General features: G+C 44.5%; 1 protein-coding gene across 2 annotated transcripts in view; it reads right to left on the bottom strand.

The window, feature by feature from the left end:
• The window catches only part of B4GALT2 (beta-1,4-galactosyltransferase 2), an 83,067-nt gene extending 58,033 nt beyond the window's left edge, over positions 1 to 25,034 (bottom strand). Inside the window, exons 1-2 of one of the 2 annotated variants that reach the window (XM_083157448.1) lie at positions 24,708 to 25,034; positions 3,539 to 3,689 (exon numbers count right to left, since the gene is read on the bottom strand). The gene's annotated coding sequence lies outside the window, so the exon portion shown is untranslated. The remainder of the gene's footprint in view (positions 1 to 3,538; positions 3,690 to 24,707) is intronic. The other variant, XM_083157447.1, reaches the window with a different exon arrangement.
• Positions 25,035 to 26,820: the final 1,786 nt, after the last annotated feature.

The following is a 26,820-nucleotide window of genomic DNA, read 5'->3' as shown; positions in this document are numbered from 1 at the left end:
AGGCAGAAGTCCTAAATCCATTATTTAGAGCTTATTCGTCTTTGATAAATAGAATCCTACATATTTTTCAATTCAACTCACACATAACCCCTCATTTACTAGCCTGCAAAAATAAACCAAGTTACAATTTACTTCTCTGGAAAACCCTATGAATCCGGTTTTACTAGTGGAATCCCGAGAGCTGGTTGGGGTATCCAGGAAAATAGCTGCTACCATATATTTGTGCAACAATAGTTGTGAATTGTTAATAACAGCTATTAAGAATAGATTGTGTCGGAGTGACTGTAATGCTGCAACAAATACTAAACCAGGCAACATCATGCATTACGCCCCTAAATCATAGCTGTCAGAACTGATTGTGAGGCAGCTAGCATGTACGCTAACACTTCTATATGGGTATATTTTAATTTGATTAATAGTATTTTAAAATGCCATGTTTAGGATAAAGGTTTTGTAAGGGAGAATGAATCGGTTGCTGACATTTACCAGGGCAGAGGTGGGAGGGGGCGTGGTCAAGTGGCTTTTTGTAATTATGGTCCCACAATACCAATATGGTTAACTGTGATTTGCTAGACTACTACGTGGAGGGGAGGGGCTTACAGTAGACTGGTGCTGTCCATGTTGGTGTCCATTCCTTTCCATGTATCATGTCACTGCCACTGTTAAGGCCTCCATATACTTGTCCGACCCAATTTCCCCTGAGCGTCCCCAGCAGGTTCACATATGATCTGGCACTTGAGGTGCCATTTCTACATAAGATAAATCGTAAGCGATTTATCGCATGCAAAATTCCTACGGAACTGCTGAAGTTGGGAGGCCGGAGAATTAAAAAAAAAAAAAAAAACACATTTAAAAGAATGGACGGCCACTGATTGGCTGAGAGACCTCTTCTAGACAATCAGCGGCCACCCATTTTTTTTTAATGGATTCTTTTTTAAAAAATTCTACTGCTGCCCACCATCAGCTGCAGAGCGGGAGAGCGTCTCTTCTGCACGGTGCTTCCCCGCTCGGAGATCGGATGCGATACATCGCGGGGTGCTCAGGAGTCCTGGCTGCGCTCAATATGCTTTATGCACGGTGCCTTGCTGCGCTCCACAAACTAGTTTACTATCGCCTGTTCTAGTGTATACCACTTGGGAACCCAGACAGAGGGCGCAGTGAAGTCCAAACTTCCTTTACGTGGGCTCCTGGTATAAAATATTCTGGGTATCTGCCAATACCAAAGCATGGGTTAGCATCTGTGAGTTTGTAACAGGTTACAATGGAGAGGATTTATAATGTGGGGTAAATCCAACTGCTGGGTACAGGGTTTTCAAGAGTAAAAATCATTTTGTGCTCTAGGGGTAGGCAGGGATGTAACATGCACACCCCAATATATGGTGACAAGGGATGGGAGGAGGGGCGTGGCCTAACAGCTCTAATATGTACGTGGGCACTAAGAATGGGCTGTCGATGGCAAAATAGGCACAAATGACTCTCAAAAAACAGGCCAAGGTAAAATAGCATATTTCCACCCATTATGGCAGGGCATGCTGGGACATGTAGTTCCACAAAAGCTGGAGGGCCATGAGTTTGACACCACTGGTCTAGACTGACTACTATCTGCGAACGGGGAAAATAAAAACATTCGGTGGTCCATCGGTCAAAAATCGCGATGTCGGCCCATTTTAATCGGTCAAAAAATGATTGTACCTGGCAACAGTCTAAGAATATCGAAACGTTGCCCGTTGACATTTTACCAGTGTTGACACTATGGGGTAAATTTACAAAGATGGGAGTTCTATTGAAGAGAGGATTTGCCCATAGCAACCAATCAGATTCTACTTATTTATTTAGCACCTTCTAGAAGAGAATAGATAGTATCTGATTGGTTGCCCATGGCAACATCCCATCTTTAATAGAAATCCCATCTTAGCAAATCAACCCCTATAACTGTTATACAAAGTGATGTCAACATTGTTACTGTCAACATTTGGAGTACTTCCCGAGTATCTCACAGTTTGTTTCCCCCGTTACTGCCTGTTTGGAGCTTTTTGTGTTGCGTTGTTTATGTAACATTGTCATTTTCCCCGGCGACATATAATTATACAATCATACTGATCATATCTGTCACCGTGAGCCGTATCGGGTGAAATATACTCTGCAGAAAGTCCATCGGATATTAACACAACAAGAGAGAGAATTAGAACATGTTCTAATATATGTATAATGGAAAAGCTCAGAGAAGGAGGAAACATTGTAGGAGAGGAAATAGCAGAGAGCATTATTATATTATGCGGCTACAAGGAGTCAGCCGGCCGAAACCTAAACACAGACTTCCAGGCTGTAACAGAAGCTGGAACCGTCCTCAGATCTTCAGTTTCACCGCAAGTCCTTCTTAATTAGCCTGAGCCTCGCTGATCACAGATAATTGGGTCTGTACCGTCGCTACCTTCCAAGTCACTGGCTTGTTCCTACGCCGCTCCCCCACTTTCCAGATTCTCTGCAGTCGTAATTTTGGGGGAAAGAAATATAGGTATACTGTGCTTTTTTTTGACATGTGTGGTATATCCTTATTCAGCATTCTGTGCAGAGTATATTAACAAGTAAACCAAGCACAAACTATGCAGCAACTGAGCTACGCCATCTCCCTGCTTTAGTCCAGGCTAAATGCTGCAGCCCCATAACTGAGCCACAGTATAAATCCCTGCGCCAGACCCTCCAGAATACAATTCACAATACTCGCCATCAAAGGCAAAATTCCCAACAGCCCCCATTCATGCATCCAAGTCCCCTTCTATCCAAACACTCTCTCTCCCCAATCGGTCTGTGAGCTGCGTCTAACCTCCTCTCCTTTACTCCATCCAGCACCGCCTGTAAATCCGGGATACGCTCATATTGTCTACCATTTAGGTCTACAAGCATTAGGTCTACATCACTAGGTCGACCTGCATTTAGGTCGACATACATTTAGGTCGACATGACTGAAGGTCGACAGGGTCATTAGGTCGACAGGGTCATTAGGTTGACTTTTATAAGGTCGACAAGGTCATTAGGTCGACATGGGGAAGGTAGACAGGCAAAAGGTCGACATGGGGTCATTTGACTGTTTTATGAGTCGACAAGTGCTGACAGGCGGTATTTCATGCCCTACCATCCACTAAGGCGTGGTGGGAGAATAAAATAGTGTGCCGAGTGTAGCGAGGCACTGTGCCCGAAGCATGGCGAGCGCAGCGAGCCATGCGAGGGGACGCGGTGCTATGTTGACTCTGTCGACGCTTGAAAAAATTAAAAAAAAAATGTTTGAAAAAAAAAAAAAACATGTCGACTTTTTCACTGTCGACCTAATGACCCTGTCGACCTTATACCTGTCGACCTAATGACCCTGTCGACCTAATGACCCTGTCGACCTAACCCAGGTCGACCTTCAGTTAGGTCGACCTAATGGTGTAGACCTAATGCTTGTAGACCTAAATGCAGTCTGACCAATGATCCCATTCCGTAAATCCCACATATTCGGTGATTCCTGCTAAGCAACCACCAGACCCAATGCACCCACCTGTTCCGTAGAAGTACCCCACTGCTCTGCAGCACAGAACCCAGACCAAGCAGTGTTTAGTCGCCCTAGAAGTCCAATTGAAATGTTGGCAGCTTTGATACTAAGGGCCTGATTCACCTGATTCACCACCGAATGATTTTTCTGCTGTTCTCTAAAAAAAAAAAAAATCAGTCTAGACTTTTTATTATGTCTGCAGATCACCGAATCCGGGGCAGGCGCGCTGACATCATGTGTATATCTCGACAAAGGCGTTCATTCTGGGGGTGTGTACACGCGCATGAGCGACTTTGCCCATGTGCACAACCCCACCATAGGGTACGGGGCCCAATTCGTGCCTGTGCGAACGTATGAATCCGGCCTGAAGTCTGATCATCAGGTTATGTGTATAGAGATATTAAAAATGATCAGACATCTCCGTTAATGAGGACTATTTAGCTGGGTAAGGTAGAAGGGGGTTTATATTTTATTTACTAGAGCCCAAACCCTACAGGGGATTACATAGGAAGGTCCAGGATGGAACATATTGTCCCCGTAATTAATTCACATTTTCATGCAAGTTTCTAGCTGGAAACTGCTGCTTCAGTCCCTCCGAGGCGCAAAATCTAGTGCAGCTCTCAGAGAGACCGGGATTCACCGGACGAACCCTCCACGTCAGGGAAGATCTCTCACCGGGAAGGCGGGAGCAGCTAAGACACATTCAATAGCTCATTACAACAAACATGAGACATTTATGATTGTTATAAACTAAATTCTGATCCGCAATCCCACATTTACATATTTTTAGGCAGCTTGCTCTATTCACACCCAAACATCAGAATTCAACCGAATGACTGTCGACCTAATCACCTGTATGCGTAAAGGGGTATTCAATAGCCGAAAACCCGGACCCTCTCTATGAACAAACATGTAGCAGGAAACCACAGGTGCTGCTAATTAGCACACAGTGATTCACAATAGATCTTAGAAAAACCCGGCCTGGATCTAATCAGTCCTGCTGCTCTAAAACCTGGAATGGGATATTCCCCATTCACTTCCTGTCCCTGCCACAATTGTTAATATGTTTCTGTTGCCCTTCTGTATTATAATGTTGCAATGATCGACATATGAAAGGGTCAAGAGGAGTTTTTCACATTTTTCCATACTTTACCATCCACATGGACACCAAATGGGATCGGTAAAGTGTGCTACAGTAAGTGCGACGGTAGAGGAGGAAAGCACCTGACCCAAAGCATGGCAGGCGCTATACCAATTGGGGATTCATGTGCTGACGCTGACACCAAAAAACATGAAAAACTAATGTCAACCTTTTCATTTATCAATTTTTTTGTATTGACCCTTCGTCACTGTCAACCTACATGTCGACCGTTTGTCAATGGTGTTGCTCTGTTCACTGTCTACCTAGACATTGTCTGTGAGAAGCTGCTCAGAGATACCAATAATCTTCGAACTATCATTCAGCAGGTGTGGGTTGTTAGGTCTACAACAACTAGGTCGACAAGCATTGGGTCGACACCACTAGGTCGACAGGCAGCAAGATCGACATGTGTCTAGGTCGACAGGAAATTAGGTTGACACAATCATTAGGTCGACAAGGGTTTTTTCACTGTTTTTTGACCCGATTGTCAAGACAGTCAACATGGACACAGTTTGAAGTGCACCGCATCCCAGCGCTTCGCTTGCCATGCTTCGGGCACGGTGCCTCGCTGCGCTCAACACACTATTTTATTCGCCCACCACGCCCTAGTGGATGGTAGGGCATGAAATACCACTTGTCAGCACATGTCGGCTCAAAAAAACAGTGAAAAACCCCATGTCGACCTAATGACCGATCGACATAGACCCATATCGACCTAAACCCATGTCGACCTAGTTGCTGTAGACCTAATGACCGTATCCCCATTGAGCACAGCCTGTAAAATGTCAGAAGCTGATTGGTTGCTACGAGTAACTTCTTCTCTCTCTCTGCAAGATTTGATGCATCTCCCCCATTGTTCATAATATGTGCTGACTATTCTTATTCATTTCCATTGCATAAACCGGAAAACATTTCCACAAATCAGTACGAAGGGTTAACGGATTGCCGAGTGTGACAATAACCACAGCTAGATAGGTTAGAATAATATGTGCAGCAAACAGATCATCTCAAAATCATCTTACAATTGTGGGAGATGAAGTAAAATATATATTTTTATTAGCGTTATTTTATTTGTTTGTTTCTCCGGAGTTCTGATTTAATGGGATGCCATGAAACACTCCGGCAGCGGGCTGGGAATAAGGACCGGTGCTCAGGTGATTCCGGTGCGGTTATGGGGGCATACACACGGGGTGATTCCAGCCCCGCTTAGAAATGAAGCACGGATCACTCTGTGTCTATGGCCCCCCAGCGACGGAGATGCACGGTCCCGCGCATAGAATTAGCACTAAAATCGGCTGCCCGAATACCCTTGCTAGCGAGGGGTTGAATACACGTCCCCTTGCATGCGGGGAAAAATCATTCGATGGTCACTGATTTCTGCAGTCTTTAATCTAAAAGTTCATACTTAATTTTCAGATGCCCGTAGATCGTTGAAAAGGGGACGGGCGCCAGCGTCTGTAAAAGGAACGCCCACTGCCCGCCCCCTTTCCGACCCTCCTGGAGCGAACGGCACATCGAGTGTGGAACTGTCCAAATCCGCAGACCCCGAACATCAGGGAAGTGGCCGAATCACCCTAATCATTGCCCGTGTTCTCTCTGTTGGGAACAAAGGTAGCAACAGATCGTACAGCACACAAAGCTCCTGTGTGTACGGGGCATAAGTTACATGTGGGTAAATTGGTGCCATGCTTCTTATCAGCAGCTTCCGAATGATGCAGTAATGGGCGCTGGCAGCCAGACTCTTCATTGGGTGAAACCTGCAATTTAAATGCACCCAATTTGGCCTTTTCTTATTAATCAGATTAGATAGAACGTGTCTATAGAAAGCTCTACCGATTTCCATGAGTATTTATAATTGGAGATCCGCGGACGTTTATGGCTGCAATCTGCCTTTGTCAAATTATCATGATTTAATATCCTGACTGAGAGCGAACCCGTCCGAATGAGGCATTGTCTGGTTTTATTAGCAGGATCTGCCATTGTCCGCACTCTGCGCCCACTTTCCTTCCATGTAAAAATGAGCAATATTGCTGGAAACGTGGAGCTAAACATGACAAAACCCTAACGTGCCCCATTTATATCTCCCAGGCACATAAAATGAGATACTTTATCCTTTGCCATACCCCACAGTGAAGACGCCATACGCTTACAAACTCATCCATTACTACTTCATACGGCAATAAAATCCAAGGACCTACAGCAAATCCAGTTCATCATTTACTTAACCAGATATTTTTTCTCCAATAACCGCTCAGAATTTGTCAGTTTATTTATTTACGTTAAATATTTTTGAACTATAGTTAAATGTTTTATTGGTGTCTCTTGTCCATAGGCCGCCACTGTAATAGCACCTCCCACCCGCTGCGTCAATAGATGGGCCCCCAGTGGCATTAAATTTGGTTTTGTTGCCATAGAAACAAATCAAGGTGCTGAATTGGCAGTGTGAGAAGACACCTCGCCTGCCTCTCTGATCCGAAGCTGTGTGTGAACATGCAGTTAGATCAATTGCATGACCCTGGGGTTAATCAGGACATCTGGGTATATCAAGCAGCCGGGGTCAGTGAAGTTGCATCTACCGGTTCATCCGAATTACCCCCCGACACATCCCCTCACATGCGTCTGTATGCTTACTCGCCACCGGATGATTTTTCGCCCGTTCGCAAATAAAAGTCACTCCTGCCTTCGCTGGGGAACGTCCATAAGATGCTGGGTGCTTCCCTGCTCCAACCCCGGCCCGCCCCCTTCCCAAAGCGAACTCCTTGGCAAATGTGAAATTCGCCAAAGGGGGTTATTCGCCCGTGCGCAGACCTGCATTAACGGCTGGGGGAGCGAATTCAGACCTGGCTGACCAGGTCTGAATCACCCTCAAATTTCAGTGGAGGGTCAGAGACATGAGACCTAGAGATGAGGGTGGCATCCAGAGGGGCTTCACCCTCTACACCTGTGGGTCAGTCCGACCCTGGGTGTCCTCTAGATGTTCTAGGTCCCAAGTGACACCTATCCTGCATATAAGGCAGAATTGGAAGGTCCCACTCCGGTGCAATTCAGGTCTGTTCGCATGGGGAGCAATGTTTTGTTACTGCGCATGCGCATTTCTGTGCATACGTAGGGTGCGTGCACCCACTGCAAATACACGTATCACTGTGTGCGTGCGGGCAGGCAGCTGTGAGGGGTGGACTCATTAGCATATGTGAATGCCCAGCGTTTTATGGGCCTTCCTATGAGAATGCTGGGCCTTCTCCTGCTGACATCGCCGGGTGTCCGCTTCCCTCCCATTTCATTCAGAACATGCATGCCGATGTAAGGGCACCAGAGCACCCTTACATATGCGTGCACATTCCACATCATTCGATATAATGATGTGGGCGTTCCCCTGCATACTGCAAACGGAAGTGTATGCAAAGTGAACGCGCCTTAGGCGTGGTTAGGTTGACTCGCAAGGATGCGTATATGCATCCCAGATAACCAGCCAGAATAACCCCCACACAGTAGTCCCTTTAATACCAATATCATATTCATTTCTGCAGAGCTCGCCCTGGCATCCAATAGGGCTTATTCTCTCACAGGTGAAATAGAATTCAAATCAGAACAAAGAGAACGCGTCAGCTTCAATGACGCTTTCCAATAACATAAACTGTTTGCACAAACAATCTCTCAGAAAGCGCAGACACTCCGTGAATGAGCCTCATTACCACCGCAGCCGCCGAGATCAGTAAGAAACTGTATCAGGGAAAATCTTTACACAGAAAGCATCTGAAAAGTCCATTTTCTCTTCCAAGCTTAATACAGATATATTGATTCGGAAACAGAGCCAGGAGATCTATTGGATTTTGTATCCTGGCTCCTCAGCTTGTAAGACCGGGACTGAAGGGATAAACACAATACAATTCCCTAACTGCTATGTACAGTATATCGGGAAATGCAATACATTGCATATATCCATATACATAGAGATAAAATGTAACAAGTCTTACTGACCACTTGAGGACATTTAAATCTCCCAAATTACAGTATCGGTAACCAGGAAAACGGCCCTGGGAGGCAGAACCACTCGCCCACCCCTAGTTACAGCCCTGCGGCTGGGACACCTACAGGTAGGGATGGCCATCGACCATCGATGATTCAAAACCAATGTTTTGCTGTTGTTTTTTTTCTAAGTGCCGGGACACGAAGCATAACTCCGCCCCCTGACAACCACGAAGCCCTGCCCCTGTGTTTTTTATTGGCCCACCGGCCAATTAGTCAAACAAAATGGATGACCATCCATAGGTAAAAATATCAATGGGCATCCATTGGATAGTTTCACACTATCGATGGACAGTTGCACTATTGCCATCAATGGCAACGATGGACATCCCTACCTACAGGATGAATAATGATTACACCTCTGTGGGTACAAAGCACTGACCGTGCTGACTGGACAATAGCACCGCCCCCTTTGCCTCATTTCATTGTGATCCGCGGCATACAAACAGTATGTGGGTAGCGACTGTATTGCTTTCATTTGCAGAAATAACAGCATTTGTGAAGGGCACCGTCAGTACAAGTCTATAAACCCAATGGATGGTGACAGCAGTTTATAAAACAGATAAAAATTCAAAGTTCAACATCATGAAAGTTTTACAACCAGCTATATATAAGCTTTGGGTTTCTCACTCGGGTTTATTTTAAAACTTTGTTCTGAATGCAGATTCAAAATGCCAATGAATAGGGATCACTGATCCCACTATAGGAGCGCTTGAGTTACAGTATGCCATGATCCATTTCCATGCAGCACTGGCCGTGTGTATTCTCAGCAGATGGGCAGGTGTGTAAAGATGTTCTGAATGTAACCTGCAAGGTTTTCCAAGAAATGGTTTGCAAGGAGGAAAGGCATTGCTTTATATTCCACTAAGGTGGTTGTTGGAATAACAGATCCGTAGTGATGTTATCCATATGCAAAGTGATAAACAGCCCGTGCCGTTTGTGTGCGACATGCCACCATTTTCTAGGACTGCACCAGAGAACGCAAGGCATAGCCCGGCCGTGTGAAGGGAGGGCCGCTGACATCAGCAGCATTCTCCATCTCCCCACGGCCTTCACAGCGCTGAGTGAGTCTATGCTGCGAATAGGGGAGTCTAGAGCTGCGAACAGGGGAGTCCAGAGCTGCGAATAGGGGAGTCCAGAGCTGCGAATAGGGGAGTCCAGAGCTGCGAATAGGGGAGTCCAGAGCTGCGAATAGGGGAGTCCAGAGCTGGGAATAGGGGAGTCCAGAGCTGGGAATAGGGGAGTCTAGAGCTGCGAATAGGGGAGTCCAGAGCTGCGAATAGGGGAGTCCAGAGCTGCGAATAGGGGAGTCCAGAGCTGTAAATAGGGGAGTCTAGAGCTGCGAATAGGGGAGTCCAGAGCTGCGAAGAGGGGAGTCCAGAGCTGTGAATAGGGGAGTCCAGAGCTGTGAATAGGGGAGTCTAGAGCTGCGAATAGGGGAGTCGTCTAGAGCTGCTAATAGGGGAGTTCAGAGCTTTGAATAGGGGAGTCTAGAGCTGCAAATAGGGGAGTCCAGAGCTGCGAATAGGGGAGTCCAGAGCTGCGAATAGGGGAGAATCTATCCGATGGTAAATGATTGGGAATATATTTCCCCCTGTGTGCACGGCTTCAAACACATTCAGTGCTCACCTGGGCAGGATTTCACTCACGCGGGGCAACATATTCCTGATTGCTGGGCTCCGAAAACTTGCAGCCCAGCTATCAGGTCTGAATCGGGCCCTTCGTTACGATGTTCCTGAATTTAGCAGGGGCCCAATACTTGCGAGTGACCTTTTCTGTTTGCAGCAACATAAATCTCCCCCACAAAGCAATTTTGCAATTGGAACACTGAGCGACGTAACAACATTACAAAAAATTGCTTTAATTATTTTAAAAGCTTCATTTTAACAAAAATCTACGTGGAACGACACTTCGAAAATTTATAATTTGTTGAAAGATCAACTATTCAGGCAGGGGTGTATTAAGAGAGGAGGGAGCCCAGTTGGGACCACTGTAATTATACTTGAAGTTGAGGAGGTGTCTGCTTTTTTGGCTAATGCTGCAAAATCTGTGGCTCTTAAGTTGGGTGCAGCCTTCACATGTTTGTGGATATTGTTTGTATACCAATTAAATGGATTTTCAACCACTTTGAACATCTTGGGGCCCTGATACTTCACTTTCTGGGTAACCTATATTCTTTAAATTGCCCTCAAGCCATTAAGGTTTTACCCAGTAAGTTGAAGGGTTGGAGAAACCTCCCTCTATCTCATACCCCATTTACACCAGCAAAACCCCGGTTCTTCCGCAGGCCAGAACCGGGTCCCATTTACATCAATGGTGGACATGCAACCTGTGGACCGCAGTGTCCGCAGGTTGGACAGGGGGGGGGGGGGGGGGGGCACACACAGCCTGCGCTGCTGTCTGCTATACTCTGCTTCTTCCAAATATCGGGTCGGATCCGGGCTTTTTGGTGTAAAAGGGGTATTATTTAGGACGGTCTAGCAGGGATGGGCTGTTGTTGAACAGCAATTTTAGTATGGTCAAATAGCAAACTGTAGCAGGGATTCCTGGGATGGGTAGTTCAACAACATCTGGAGGGCCAAATGCTCCCCATTGATGAATTTAACCAGTGGTTCTCAAACTCGGTCCTCAGGACCCCACACAGTTCACCTTTTCCAGGTCATCCGGCAGGTGCACAGGTGCACTCATTACTCATTGACCCATTTCAAAAGATCCATAGGTGGAGCTAATTATTTCACTTACGATTCTTTGAGGAGACCTGCAAAACATGCACTGTGTGGGGCCCCGAGGATGGAGTTTGAGAACCTGTGATCTAAACTTATTTCCACCTCTTATGAATCTATTGCAGGCATTTCCCCTGTGTGTTACTGTTAAAGATTTACAATATAATAATGGACATTTATCTAGCAAGGGAGGATTCCAACCAATAGGCTCAAAAAATGACCAAAATGAATGGCATGATCAGCTTTGCACAAATGTACAACCAGGCTGCTACGTATCATTATCTATCCGTTGGGATCCATGACCAAGACATTTATGCAAATATGGGCAGTACGGATGGTGTAGTGGTTAGCGCTTCTGCCTCACAGCGCTGAGGTCATGGGATCGATTCCCACCATGGCCCTAACTGTGTGGAGTTTGTATATTCTCCCTGTACTTGCGTGGGTTTCCTTCCACAATCCAAAATATACTGGTAGGTTATTTGACTCCTAACAAAATTAACCCTAGAATGCCTGTGTGTGCGTGTACATGTGGCAGGGAATATAGATTGTAAGCTCCACTGGGGCAGGGACTGATGTGAATGTTCAAATAATCTCTGTAAAGTGCTGCGGAATATGTGTGCGCTATATAAGAAACTGTTAATAAATAAATACTTATTTCAAATGGAATTTTTGAAACGGAAACTATTAATTTCCTCTACCTTCATGGCCAAGAAAAACCATTCCCCCCCCCCTCCCCCCCCCTTCGGGACAACCCCTATTGTGGAATATTTTAAAGATAGGGCATATACTTTTACGCTATGGTGGGCAGAAAGCATACAGTAGCTAATATCGGCTGTGTGGTAAATCGGCAATCACAATGGATTCTCACATTGGGGCAGATGTATTAAGCCTGGTGAAGAGATAAACTGGAGATAAAGTGGAAGGAGATAACGCACCAGCCAATCAGATCCCAACTGTCATATTTCAAACACAGCTGATTGGCTGGTGCGTTAACTCTTCCAAGTTATCTCCACTTTATCTCTTCTCCAGGCTTAATACATCTGCCCCATTGACGGAAGCAGTTGAGAAGTAGCAGACCCTAACTGACTTACTTCTGGCCTTCTGCACATCCAACAATACAATAGAAGTGTTCTGTGGATATTTTTACACAGCAAAACCAGTGAGCCAACTTATTACCATCATTCCTTCCAAGATACCTTAGATCATGCCGCCGCTCGCAATGAAATAACACAATAGATATCCCGCAGTTTCTCTATAGGTATAGGATTTACTTACTACATCTTGCAGAATATTCCCATTTACTATGTAAAAGTACGTGTCCTTCAGCATCGGGCAGATCTCACATAATGGAGCAGCCATCTTTAAAACGTCTACAGTAGAAATATATGGATCAGGGTCAGTGTTAAAAATAGGTGTCTACATGGTGTCCCAGGTTGGCGACCATCGAATGATGTGGGTGTTTCCCCATAGGCTGGGAATGGATGCTTATGTTAAACATCCATTTGCAGCCGGATGGGCGAAACCATTGTGCGGGTGGACTAGGCGAGCAGCGAGCCGCGTCTGGAGGACCGGAATAAAGTCCCAAACCTCTTTGGATGTCCTAGTGAGTAAATGATCGCCGAACGTACGTTCTCACTCTTCCCATAAACAAATAACAAACAGAGAGGTTTTAATGAAGCACGGGTTTTATGCAGCATGATAAACACAATTAGCGCCCGGGAACAGATAATGATAACGCATTGTCAACTTTTATGCAGCATTAAATTGAGAGAGAGATTTAAAGGTCGAGATTGTTGGTTTTGTATAGAAACAGTAAACAGGACATTTTCCGTGTGTGGAAAAGATAAGGGCACGTTATGTACAATGTATAGTCCAAGGGGGATTTATCAAAGTGCGATTTAATATTCCTTTTTAAATCCTGCATCAATCAGATGCTGCAATATACATGAAATCACATCCAATTTTCTCCTACATGTATCTATAAAATATGCCATTTAGAAGATGTATATCTGTGGGTCCCGCAAGCCCGAGGCGGGTTTATGGGAGATTATGATTGACACATCTGAGCTCCGGATGTTATATGCAGGTTGTGTGTATCGAAAGATTTCTCATTGAAGGTATTTTTGTGAATGATGCAGGTGCCGCCCTAATACCCTTAGCCGGTTGGTGGTGAGGGTATACAAGGTAGACATTAATCGCGCCGACATGAAAGTGCCAACATGGAAGTAATGTGGACACTGCTCAAATGGCAAGAAACCATCCCTGGCGCTCTAGTGTTGACATAACTGTCATCTTCAGCAGCGGCTTCTGCGTCAACCAATCACATGTGGAGTCTGGGCATAGACATCTGATGAGTGGGGATCCTATGAGTATTTACCTCCTATCCCTAGTCCCTACCGCTCTTGCCAGGGCTGCACTAACATACCTGCCTCTATTATCTATATTCAGAGAATGTCAAAACGTAATATGTCGACATTGTGAACATGTCAACATTCTGAGGATGTCAAAATATTGCTCTCTATATATATATATATATATATATATATATATATATATATATATATATATATATATATATATATATATATATATATAAATAGATACATATATAGATAGATAGAAAGTCTCTGGTGGCGGCACTCCTCTTATGCCCAAATAGCAAGCAAGGTAGCTTAAAATATTCCCCAGCATGCATGGATACATGCGCACTGGGGAGCAGCGGTTAGGCCCCGAAACGTAGACGACCACGGACCAGTTTGGTCCCACCAGTTTATCACTTTCAAGTCTCCGAGGGCCATTTCTCCAGCTTGCTTATATTTAGAGGATTCAACCCCTCTCGACAGGGGCACCGGAGCCAGCACATCAGCCACAGAACATAAGCCCTGAGTGACGGCTGCACCCCCGCATATATATATATATATATATATATATATACATATACACACAAGGGATGGTGGGTTGTGACCTTCTCCTGTGCTTCATGGATAGCAGCACTACTCTAGGGCCCTGCTGTTAATAGAGGTCCGATGAGAAAATAGATAGAAAGGTGTAGAGGTGCGCTATACAGTATTTCACCAGAATACACTTGTTAAAAAATATATATAATATATTTATTCCAAACAGTAATAAAAAATATACATAAAATACATTTGATTAAAGCAGTATACAGAAGTTTTCCAATAGGTGATTTTCATATAGGAGTATTGATCCCTGATTCGACCATAGATGTATGTAGGTCTAGAAAATACCCTACGCGTTTCGTCCCTTAGGGACTTCCTCTGGGGTAACACACCGGGATCGATTTGTAACTGTTTTCAGATGAAAAAATATGATGCGTAGAACACTCTGTATTAATGAAGGTATAGCCTGAAGTTATTATATATCGCCGTAAAACTTAATTTCCGGTTAAAAAAGGCAGAAATAGCAAATCTAATCAAACAACTCTCCAGCTGGTATCCTCCCAGGTTCTGCGGTATTTCTGTGTCTGTAAAAGTAAGGGTATCCGCAGTCAGGGTATATATACACACACACACACACACAACAAACATGCGGTGGCACCTGGTGGGATGATGTGATGTTACACCAGGGCATGGGGTGCACTGTATTGTTGTTGAGTAAATCATTGGGTAGTAGAGGAGTGCATTCATAAATGTATTCCATGCATCTATTGCTTGTTACATACTACAGTTTGATTATCTCTTTATCCAAATATCCCTTATCCAAATTATTCCGAAAACCATACTTTCCAGAATGTACTTTTTGTGTTTTTGTTCCAATTGGGAACATCTGTAACTGGCACTACTGCCGACATCTATAACTGGCACTATTGGGGACATGATATGTAACTGCCACTACTGCCGACATCTATAACTGGCACTATTGGGGACATGATATGTAACTGGCACTACTGCCGACATCTATAACTGGCACTATTGGGGACATGATATTTAACTGGCACTACTGCCGACATCTATAACTGGCACTATTGGGGACATGATATGCAACTGGCACTACTGCCGACATCTATAACTGGCACTATTGGGGACATGATATGCAACTGGCACTACTGCCGACATCTATAACTGGCACTATTGGGGACATGATATTTAACTGGCACTACTGCCGACATCTATAACTGCCACTATTGGGGACATGATATTTAACTGGCACTACTGCCGACATCTATAACTGGCACTATTGGGGACATGATATGCAACTGGCACTACTGCCAACATCTATAACTGGCACTGCTGGGGAAATTATATGTAACTGGCACTACTCGGGAACCAGTTTGATTTTGCAGTGTAAATGATTGCCGCTTTAAAAAAACAGGAGATTTCTTCCCAAATCTCTCACTTTCTGAATCTCTAATCCTATTAAATCTCACCCTCAGTGTCTCAGATTGTACAGAAAATTTGATTCATGTTTTAAAACCTTGTTTCATGCCCCAATAAAATATATTTGTGTGTATTTCATGTGTCTGTACAACATAAATGCAAGATACCTTTAAGAAATCTCATTGAAATATAAAATTATCTGAAATAGGGAATAATCAGTTATCCACAATACTTCTGGTCCCGAGCATTTTGGATAAGGGATACTCTATTTCGATACGGTTTACATATCATTTTTACATTTATTTACCGTTCGAACAATTATATATATATATATATTTACTATTACATTACAATATTACACAATACATATTATTTCGATTGTTTTATTTTTTTACATAAATGTATTGATACATTGCTGCCTTTCATTGTGTGTTATCTTTCTGCCTTTCCCTATTGTGTCACTGTTTCTGATTCTTATGGGCCTACACACGGGGAGATGCTAAATTGCTCAGAATGTTCCGCAAGATCGTGCAGCACACAGCACTGTGTCAGCCAGTGTTCTTCCCTCCACGCCTTCTCAGACAAGTTTTGGGAGAAGATTTTACATTTAATTCTTAGGCAATATAGGACAAAAATGGATGTACAGTAACCTGGAATGTTTATTTTGGAACAGCAATAACAGGTATACATTATGAGTGTATTCAGTTACATGGATGTGCCTCGCTGATACCGCATTCAGATCACAAAATGCAGGGTCGCACCGGAACTTGAAAACAGTTTAGTCCCAAAGCGAATCTGTATTTTGCTCTCTCTGGCCCCTTCAGCAATATTGCCGGGTTGGTGACGCCATGCGGGGGCGGGGTGGAACGGCAGAGGAGTAAGCGCTAGAAGCTGGAGCTGCTCCAACCACTGCCTCCAGTGTGAATGGGAACTGGGATTAACCCGCTCACACTGCACAGAAACCCAGCAAAAAAATGGTAAGAACCCTGCCTTTTTACTGGTTTGTAAAGCCGGGTTGCTGCTGGTTTGCTGGACTCATAGAGCCCTTTCAGATTGCACCTATTTTCGGGCCGAACCGCCATCAAACCGGCATAACCCCGTTAATAAGGTGCAATCTGAAAGGGGTATCAGGATACCTACTGTATAGCTTCATCCGTATCAATAACTCGACTTTAATTGTATGTAACACATGAGGTCAAATAGACTCTCTAGAATTTTGTGTTTTGCCATTTCAAATTCAGACTACTCCACAACAAGCTTTTGGCTGTGGGGCTGATCTATCTGTGCACATTGTGAAGCCTGACAAATTGCCATTTTTGTGACTAAATTTGGAATTTGCTGGAGAAGAGGCTAACAATGGATGAAGGGATGCCATCTTTGGAACCCAACGATCAGGTAAATGCCGCCGTCTAGACTAATTTGGCGCTGCCATGGCCATTTCTCGTCCGCCGATGACGTCTACGGCCGGGCCCGCTCGCATTTATTGGCGAGACAGGAAATCAGTGAAATCATCAAAAATTATTATAATACGATTGTATAAATAGGGCTCATTTTGAGTTTAAAACCAATAAAAAGGAATAAAACATACTGCAATGCAAGGTGCTCAAATATTATTATTTTTTGCATGCAGAGTACTGGCTTCTATTGCATGTAGCCCACAAAGGGCCAGATGCACTAAGCTTCAAAAGTGATAAAATGGAGAGTGATAAACAACCAACCAATCAGCTCCTGTCTGACATTTTTCAAACACAGTCTGACATGGCAGGTAGGAGCTGATTGGCTGGCTGTTTATCACTCTCCATTTATCACGTTTGAAGCTTAGTACATCTGGCCCATATACTGGGCAGCTTATCTTCACACTCCTAAATCAAAATCCCACTTCCAATTTTCCATCTGCCCACCTGCAGCGCAGCATGGCTTGTTCCGGTTGAAAAGTTAATTGAATTTCTTTTTTTTTCTTTGCTCCCAATTCAGAATCAGCCTGAGACAGCACTGACACGTCTTCAACAGAGAAAAGGAAACAAATCCAGTTGTAATAGGTGCTCGATTACCACTGTCTGCGGAATATATATGGGTAATGTATACCCACCATGACAGGTGTATATAATACACTGTACCTATAATTACAGGTTAGCACTAACACTGTCCCTGGAAAGCAAAGCTAATATAAAACCATTATGAAAGATACATATTTAATGATTTATATACTCAACATGCATTCTTATAGCTTTTTACCACTGTCCCTGGAATGTACAGCTAATGTATAAACACACTGGAACATGTACAGAATAATCTGTATAATTTATATGTATTCTTATATAGTTATTGTAGTGCCTGGAATACACAACGATATACAGTAATAAACACCTGAAATAACAAACATCAAAAAAGATACATGCAACAGTAGAACGATATATCTGATGCTGAAATTGGATGCAATTTCCCTTGAACTCCCCCTGGACCTTCCCGGGAGTGATTGCATCCAATTTGGTACTTTGGTGTCATTTTGTGCATGCAATTTGGTCCAATAAATTGTATGAGATTTATCTGGCCAAATTGCATGTGTACTATACTTTCTGCAATATATCGCATACGGTATATCGCATGCGCCAAAAGCACTCCATTTCCCATCCGATTACATCCGATTCCGACAAATCAAAGGTGCGGTCCGACCAACCTAGAGGCTCCCATCCGACTCACACGGGACAGCGTATCGGATCGGATGGAACGCACAAACGATGAGGCACTTTTCAGACGATATATCGCCCCGAAACATCGAAATTGGCCATAATCGGGCAAAATCATTCTAATAAAGGGGGCCTTTAAACCATACATATTATTTTATAAATTAAAGCTGTCCCTGGAATACACAAGTGATATGTAATCACGACAAAAATTAGCATCTATATATATGTTTAGTGTCTGTGTGTCACCAAAACAATGCCATCTGTTGGCAGCAAATGAAACTACATCTCTTTCTCTCACATTAGCTAACTTACTAGCTTTCGAAGCATTTGCTTCGAGTGGGCTTATTAGTATACAATAATCTGCATACTACACGTTTTGAAAATTTAGCGCTGCCCCAGGTTAACACAACAAATGGGAAGATGTATATAATTATATGTATACTCTACATGTGTTCTTATAGGGTAATCACTACCATGCGACAGTAATACCCCTTTTACACTGCAGAAACCACCCGACTTATTGCTGAGTTATCCCAGTGAGCTGGTAATCCAACCCAGGTAGCGAGGAGGGTCAGACAAGGGAAACGTGTCACATGAGCTTGGAGATGGGGACAATCTGCTGTGTAAAGGGGGTTTCCTGCCCTAATCAGGACCCCACCTGAACCTCCACCCCCATCTTTACAGCATCAGGCCAGCAAGGCCCTGGCTCCATAAAGGTCTCTGCTTTGCAATGGTCTATACTCTTCCCAGCCTCTCAGCAACAGTAGCCCACATTACTCTGCCTCTACTACCCTGGCACTTATTCTTATATTGGCCAACACACTCGTACTCTACTATCCAGGTTATTATTCTTATCTAGACCTACACAATAGTGCTCTGTCTATACTACCCTGGCACTTATTCTTATCTAGACCTACACAATAGTGCTCTGTCTATACTACCCTGGCACTTATTCTTATCTAGACCTACACACTAGTGCTCTGCCTCTACTACCCTGGTCCTTATTCTTATCTAGACCTACACACTAGTACTCTGCCTCTACTACCCTGGCTCTTATTCTTATCTAGCCCTACACACTAGTACTCTGACTCTACTGCCCTGGCACTTATTCTTATCTAGACCTACACAATAGTGCTCTGTCTATACTACCCTGGCACTTATTCTTATCTAGATCTACACACTAGTACTCTTCCTCTACTACCCTGGCACTTATTCTTATCTAGACCTACACACTAGTGCTATGTCTCTACTACCCTGGTCCTTATTCTTATCTAGACCTACACACTAGTACTCTGCCTCTACTACCCTGTCTCTTCTTCTTATCTAGCCCTACACACTAGTACTCTGACTCTACTGCCCTGGCACTTATTCTTATCTAGCCCTACACACTAGTACTCTGACTCTACTGCCCTGGCACTTTTTCTTATCTAGACCTACACAATAGTGCTCTGTCTATACTACCCTGGCACTTATTCTTATCTAGACCTACACACTAGTACTCTGCCTCTACTACCCTGGCTCTTATTCTTATCTAGCCCTACACACTAGTACTCTGACTCTACTGCCCTGGTACTTATTCTTATCTAGCCCTAGACACTAGTACTCTGACTCTACTGCCCTGGCACTTATTCTTATCTAGACCTACACAATAGTGCTCTGTCTATACTACCCTGGCACTTATTCGGTACTTGTGAGTTATCCGGGCGTCCGATTTTTAAATCGGGTCGGATCGGGACATCGCATCGCATCGCATGCGACCATCGGATGCGATGCGATGCGATGCGATGACCCGATTTTTCCATAGGAATCAATGTTAAAATGGACTGAGTCCATTTTAACATGGAATTCAATGGGAAAAAGGGGTCCTTTTCATACCCCTACTATCCAAGTGGGCATGGAGTTGGATATAAACCTGTGGCGAGCGTAGCGAGCCCCGCGAGGGGACACGGAATACCGTCCCCTCGCGGGGCTCGCTTCGCTCGCCACGCTTTGGGCTCGGTGGCTCGCTACGCTCGCCACAGGTTTATATCCAACTCCATGCCCACTTGGATAGTAGGGGTATGAAAAGGACCCCTTTTTCCCATTGAATTCCATGTTAAAATGGACTCAGTCCATTTTAACATTGATTCCTATGGAAAAATCGGGTCATCGCATCCGATGGTCGCATGCGATGCGATGCGATATCGCATCGCATCGCATCTGATTGTATGCCTTAACTTAAGGCATACAATCAAAAAATCGGACGCCCAGATAACTCACAAGTACCACTTATTCTTATCTAGATCTACACACTAGTACTCTGCCTCTACTACCCTGGCTCTTATTCGTGTCTAGCCCTACACACTAGTACTCTGACTCTACTGACCTGGCACTTATTCTTATCTAGCCCTACACACTAGTACTCTGACTCTACTGCCCTGGCACTTATTCTTATCTATCCCTACACACTAGTACTCTGACTCTACTACCCTGGCACTTATTCTTATCTAGACCTACACACAAGTACTCTTCCTCTACTATCCTGGCACTTGTGCTAATCTAGGCCTACACACTAGTGCTCTGCCTCTCCTATCCTGGCACTTATTCTTATCTAGACCTACACACTAGTACCCTGACTCTACTACCCTGGAACTTATTCTTATCTAGCCCTACACACTAGTGCTCTGCCTCTACTACCCTGGCACTTATTCTTATCTAGACCTACACACTAGTGATCTGCCTCTACTATCCTGGCACTTGTGCTAATCTAGGCCTACACACGAGTGCTCTGCCTCTCCTATCCTGGCACTTATTCTTATCTAGACCTACACACTAGTACCCTAACTCTACTACCCTGGCACTTATTCTTATCTAGCCCTACACACTAGTGCTCTGCCTCTACTACCCTGGCACTTATTCTTATCTAGACCTACACACTAGTGATCTGCCTCTACTATCCTGGCACTTGTGCTAATCTAGGCCTACACACTAGTGCTCTGCCTCTACTATCCTGGCACTTATTCTTATCTAGACCTACACACTAGTACTCTGCCTCTACTACTCTGGCTCTTATTCTTATCTAGACCTACACACTAGTGCTCTGCCTCTCGTATCCAGGCACATATTCTTATCTAGACCTACACACTAGTGCTCTGCCTCTACTACCCTGGCTCTTATTATTATCTAGACCTACACACTAGTGCTCTGTCTCTACTATCCTGGCACTTATTCTTATCTAGACCTACACACTAGTGCTCTGCCACTACTATCCAAGCACTTATTCTTATCTAGACCTAAGCACTAGTGCTCTGCCTCTACTATCCAGGCACTTATTCTTATCTAGACCTACACACTAGTGCTCTGCCTCTACTATCCAGGCACATATTGTTATCTAGACCTACACACTAGTGCTCTGTCTCTACTATCCTGGCACTTATTCTTATCTAGACCTACACACTAGTGCTCTGCCACTACTATCCAGGCACTTATTCTTATCTAGACCTACACACTAGTGCTCTGCCTCTACTATCCTGGCACTTATTCTTATCTAGACCTACACACTAGTGCTCTGCCTCTACTACCCTGGCTCTTATGCTGATCTAGGCCTACACACTAGTGCTCTTCCTCTACTACCCTGGCACTTATTCTTATCTAGCCCTACACACTAGCACTCTGACTCTACTACCCTGGCTCTTATGCTAATCTAGGCTCCCACACTAGTACTCTGCCTCTACTACCTGAGCTCTATGTAGTTTGCTCATGATGGCTGCCTTTGCCTGGTATTTTTGTGGGTAGTGGATCGGTTGGCCCTGTGGGAATCTTATTTCATATCTCACTCTCTGTGTTCAGTGTCTCCTATATCTTGAGGTAATGTTTATCCAACCCAGTGTGACCTATATTGTGCACCCAAGATGTCTCCTCGCTTGGTAGCATTTAAGATAAACAATACTTGGAAGTGATGATTTATTGGGTATCTTGTATTCCCTGTAATTTGCCATATTTTGTATTTCATACACATATAGCAGAAGCTTTGTGCATTTTTACTGTGATCCAGGTATCTCAAATTAGCTGCATTTCAACCACTCCGTTTTATTTTTTTACATATTACTTATCCAGAGTGCCCAAGATGGCTGCCACAGCAGCCACGGATAGGAGTGGAATTGATGAGTTTGTGTGGTTTTGTTGTCTTGCTCTTGGTTACCACTGTAAGTATTATACTGTAAAGCGCCTTGAGGGCTATTGGACAAATGCACTATATACAATTATTATTATTATTATCACATGGAATATGTACACAATAAAATGTATACACTCTAAGGGGAATTCAATGCTCTGACGATGAGCTATGATGGCGAGCAGTGCCGATAGCTTGCCATCGGAGTATTGAACTCTGGTGCTTCCACCTCAATGGTTCCTTTCAGCAACGAGTGTGGCCATTAAAATGGCGGGGCTCTCCACAAAATGCAGCGGACTCGCCTTTGAAGGGGATCCTCGTCGTCAGAAGATGACAAGGATTCTGGCCAAACATTGAATACCCCCTCGCCGTGGCATTGAATACCGCCCTATATGTGTTTTTACAGATTACCCCAGTCAATAAAGGATGTACCTAATATAGAACTAGTATGGAAGATGTATACAATCATCTGTATACTATATACTCATATGTACTCTTACAGGGTTACCACAGTCAATATATGATACAGTTAATATAGAACCACCTTGGAAGATGTTATATAAATAGTCTGTATACTATATATTTTATTTATTTATTAACAGTTTCTTATATAGAGCACACATATTCCGCAGCGCTTTACAGATAATATTTGACCATTCACATCAGTCCCTGCCTGTGTGGAGCTTACAATCTATACTCCCTACCACATGTACACGCACACAGACATTCTAGGGTTAATTTGTTTGGAGCCAATTAACCTACCAGTATATTTTTGGATTGTGGGAAGAAACCGGAGTACCCGGAGGAAAGCCACGCAAGTACAGGGAGAATATACAAACTCTGCACAGTTAGGGGCGGGCCATGGTGGGAATCGAACCCATGACCTCAGTGCTGTGAGGCGGTAATGCTAACCATTAGACCCTCTGTACTGTGTTCTTACAGGGTTACCACAGTCAATAGATGATACACATAACATAGATCCACCATGGAAGATGTTATGTAATAATCTGTATACTATATATGTGTTCTTACAGGGTTACCACAGGCAATAAAAGATACACATAACATAGATCCACCATGGAAGATGTATACAATAATCTGTATACTACAGCAGTGGTTCCCAATCTGTGTGCCAAGGCTCCCTGGGGTACCTCGGGACACTTGCAGGGGTGCCACGGGTTGGTGGTCCAGTACCAATTCCAATTACTTATGATCAATTATTTATGGATAAAACCAGTGCTGGTGGCTGGCAATCATAAATTATGTGTAGAAACAGCAGCAAATCCTGCCCGTTATGACATAACTGAACCTAAGAAGCACATATAAACACAATCTACTTCATGTTATTTTTTTTTGGGGGGGGGGGGGGGCCTAGGGGTGCCGTGGAAAAATTCTTATACTCTAGGGTGCCGTGATTCGAAATAGATTGGGGACCCCTGTATTACAGTATATATGTGTTCTTACAGGGTTACCCAAGTCAAGAGATGATACACCTAATATAGAAACACCACGGAAGATGTATATAATTGGTATATTACATATGTTTTACAGGGTCACCGCAGTCAATAAAGGATGCACATAATATAAAACCATCATTAGAGAAGTACATAATAATCTGCATACTCTATTTGTTGTGCACTCTTTGTGCACAGTTTTTACTGTCAACAGTATGTACACATATATTTATATGTTGTAGGAGAATCTTACTATATAAATATATATATATATATATATGTGTGTGTGGGTGCATACTCTATGTGTTCTCATAGGGTTACCACAGTGAATTGAACCGTCTAGAACCATCAAGCAAGATGTATATAATACACTGTATACTATACAGCTGTTCCCGGAGTATACAGCCAATGTATAACCACTGTGACAGATACAGTTGATGCACAACACCGTTGAAGATGCTTAAAATAATCTGCACACTCGGGTTATATAATAAAGTGTGTCTATATATATATATATATATATATATATATATATATATATATATATATATATATATATATATGTGCACACACATCAGCGCCTACACGCTACCCTGTAGCGGGGTATATTGCTGTACATATAAGGGGGAGATATAGAATCTGGGTCTTACTCACCCCGGCTCCCGTCTGTCACCTGCTCCCCGCAGCCATCAGCCCGGCCAGCTCACCTCGGCTCCCAGCTTCTACCCCGGGCCGGGCACATCTCCCCGCCGGGCGCTCCGTCTCCTCTGCCAGCTGCGGGGAGGGGGCTTCTCCCGGCCTCCCGCGGGTCCTCTCAGCAGAATGGGGTGTACACCCGGAGCCGCCTGCTCCAGCGCTGGGGGTGGGGGGTGAAATAATAAACCCAAAATGCCCCCAAAATGCCAGCCAGCTACGGAGAGCCCGAGCGATCAAAGCTGCCGTGCGGATCCCCTCCCTCTCCCCTCCTCCCCTCTCCCCTCTTTGTCTGTCTCCGGCCCCCTCCTCATCCTCACCCCCAGGGCCGGGGCCAGAGCTGCCGCAAAACCTCTTGTCTGAGCAGACAGATCAGGGAGGGAGCCCCCACCTTTGCCTCTCCTCACTGCATGCACTGTGCATGTGTGCTGCTGCTGCCTCCTCCTGCACCCCACACCACCTCACTGCATGCATGCACTGTGTCTACAGACTGCCTCCTCCTGCACCCCACCTCTCACTGCATGGACCGACTGCCTCCTCCTGCACCCCAAATATCCCCACTGCGTGCACTGTATCAATCAGTGTGCTGCCTACTGCTGCATCCCAAATCTCATTGCATGAATTGTGTCTGTGTGCTGTCTACTGCTGCACCCCAATTCTCACTGCATGCACTGCATCAACATACTGCCTCTTCCTGCACCCAAAATCTCACTGCAGGGACTGACCCCCCCCCCACCCCCTTGCACCCCAAATCTCTCCACTGCGTGCACTGTATCTGTGTGCTGGCTTCTGCTGCATCCCAAATCTCACTGCATGCACTGAATCTACAGACTGTTTCATTCTGCACCCCAAATCTTCTCACTGCATGCATTGTGTCTATCTGCTGCCTCCTCCTGCACCCCAAATCTCCTCACTGCATCTACAGACTGCCTCCTCTTGCACCCCATATCTCATCACTGCATGCGAGGGGCTCCGCCTCCCACTATATGGGGCGGTTCACACCTGCTTCCAAAATCTCACTGCATGCACTGTATAATGGGGCTCCCTCCTCCTGCACCCCTAACCTCTTTACTGCATGCATATTTGGGAGCTTCCACCTACTGTTTCCCAAATGTCCTCAATGCATGTTCTATATCTGGAGGGACTTCTGCACCCCAAATCTCACTACATAAACTAAATTTTGGGCATACATTTTTTTCTAGGGGCTCCCTCTTCCTACACCCCTGCATAAACTATTTCAATGGGTTCCCACCTACTTTACCCCAAATTTCACTGCATATACTATATCTGGGAAGGCCCCACCTGTACCCCAGTCCCCCCATTGTATACAGAATAGTAAAGTTCCCCAGAATTCCATTGCCAATGTTATTGTTTTTTTTATTACTGCAATGTATTATTTTAAGTTACATATGGACATTACTTTCTACTGTATTACTTTTAAATAAAGCTGAAATGGGTTATGATCATGTTTGGGGGTCCCTTTATGTTGGAGGACAGTGCATTTTGTGTTTTACACCTCAGGGGTGGGTCCCCCTATACTAATCTGCTACATTTTTTATTTATTATTTCTTTACATAATATTTGACACAAAATAATAAGCAGATATGTCAAAGGTATCGGTACTTGTGTATTATAGCGGCACCCATCGCATCGCATACCATAAGGCATGCGATGGTATGCGATGCGACGCAATATCGCGCGATATTGTACAATGTCATACAATTTTAAAATTGTATGACATTGTCTATGGCATACAATGCGATGCTATGCGATTAAAAATTGTATAAGCACCCTAATAGGTGCTTACAATGTTAAATGCACCCCCACGCCACCCCCCCCCCCCTCCCACTATAAACGTGAACCCGAAGCGTGGCGAGCCCGCGAGGGGCGGCGGTACGCGTCCTCCGACCTTTTCATACCCCCACTATCCACGTCGGCGTGGAGCTGAGAATAGAAAGTGTGGCGAGCCACCGAGCCCGAAGCGTGGCGAGCACAGCGAGCCACCGAGCCCGAAGCGTGGCGAGCACAGCGAGCCCCGCGAGGGGACGCCGATACCTTCACAGGTATCGGCGTC

Source organism: Crinia signifera, chromosome 8, assembly GCF_055691185.1.
Source record: "Crinia signifera chromosome 8, ASM5569118v1, whole genome shotgun sequence".
Classification (NCBI taxonomy): Eukaryota; Metazoa; Chordata; class Amphibia; order Anura; family Myobatrachidae; genus Crinia; species Crinia signifera.
Note: the sequence above shows the minus strand (reverse complement) of the source record. Positions and strands in the feature narration are given on the sequence as shown.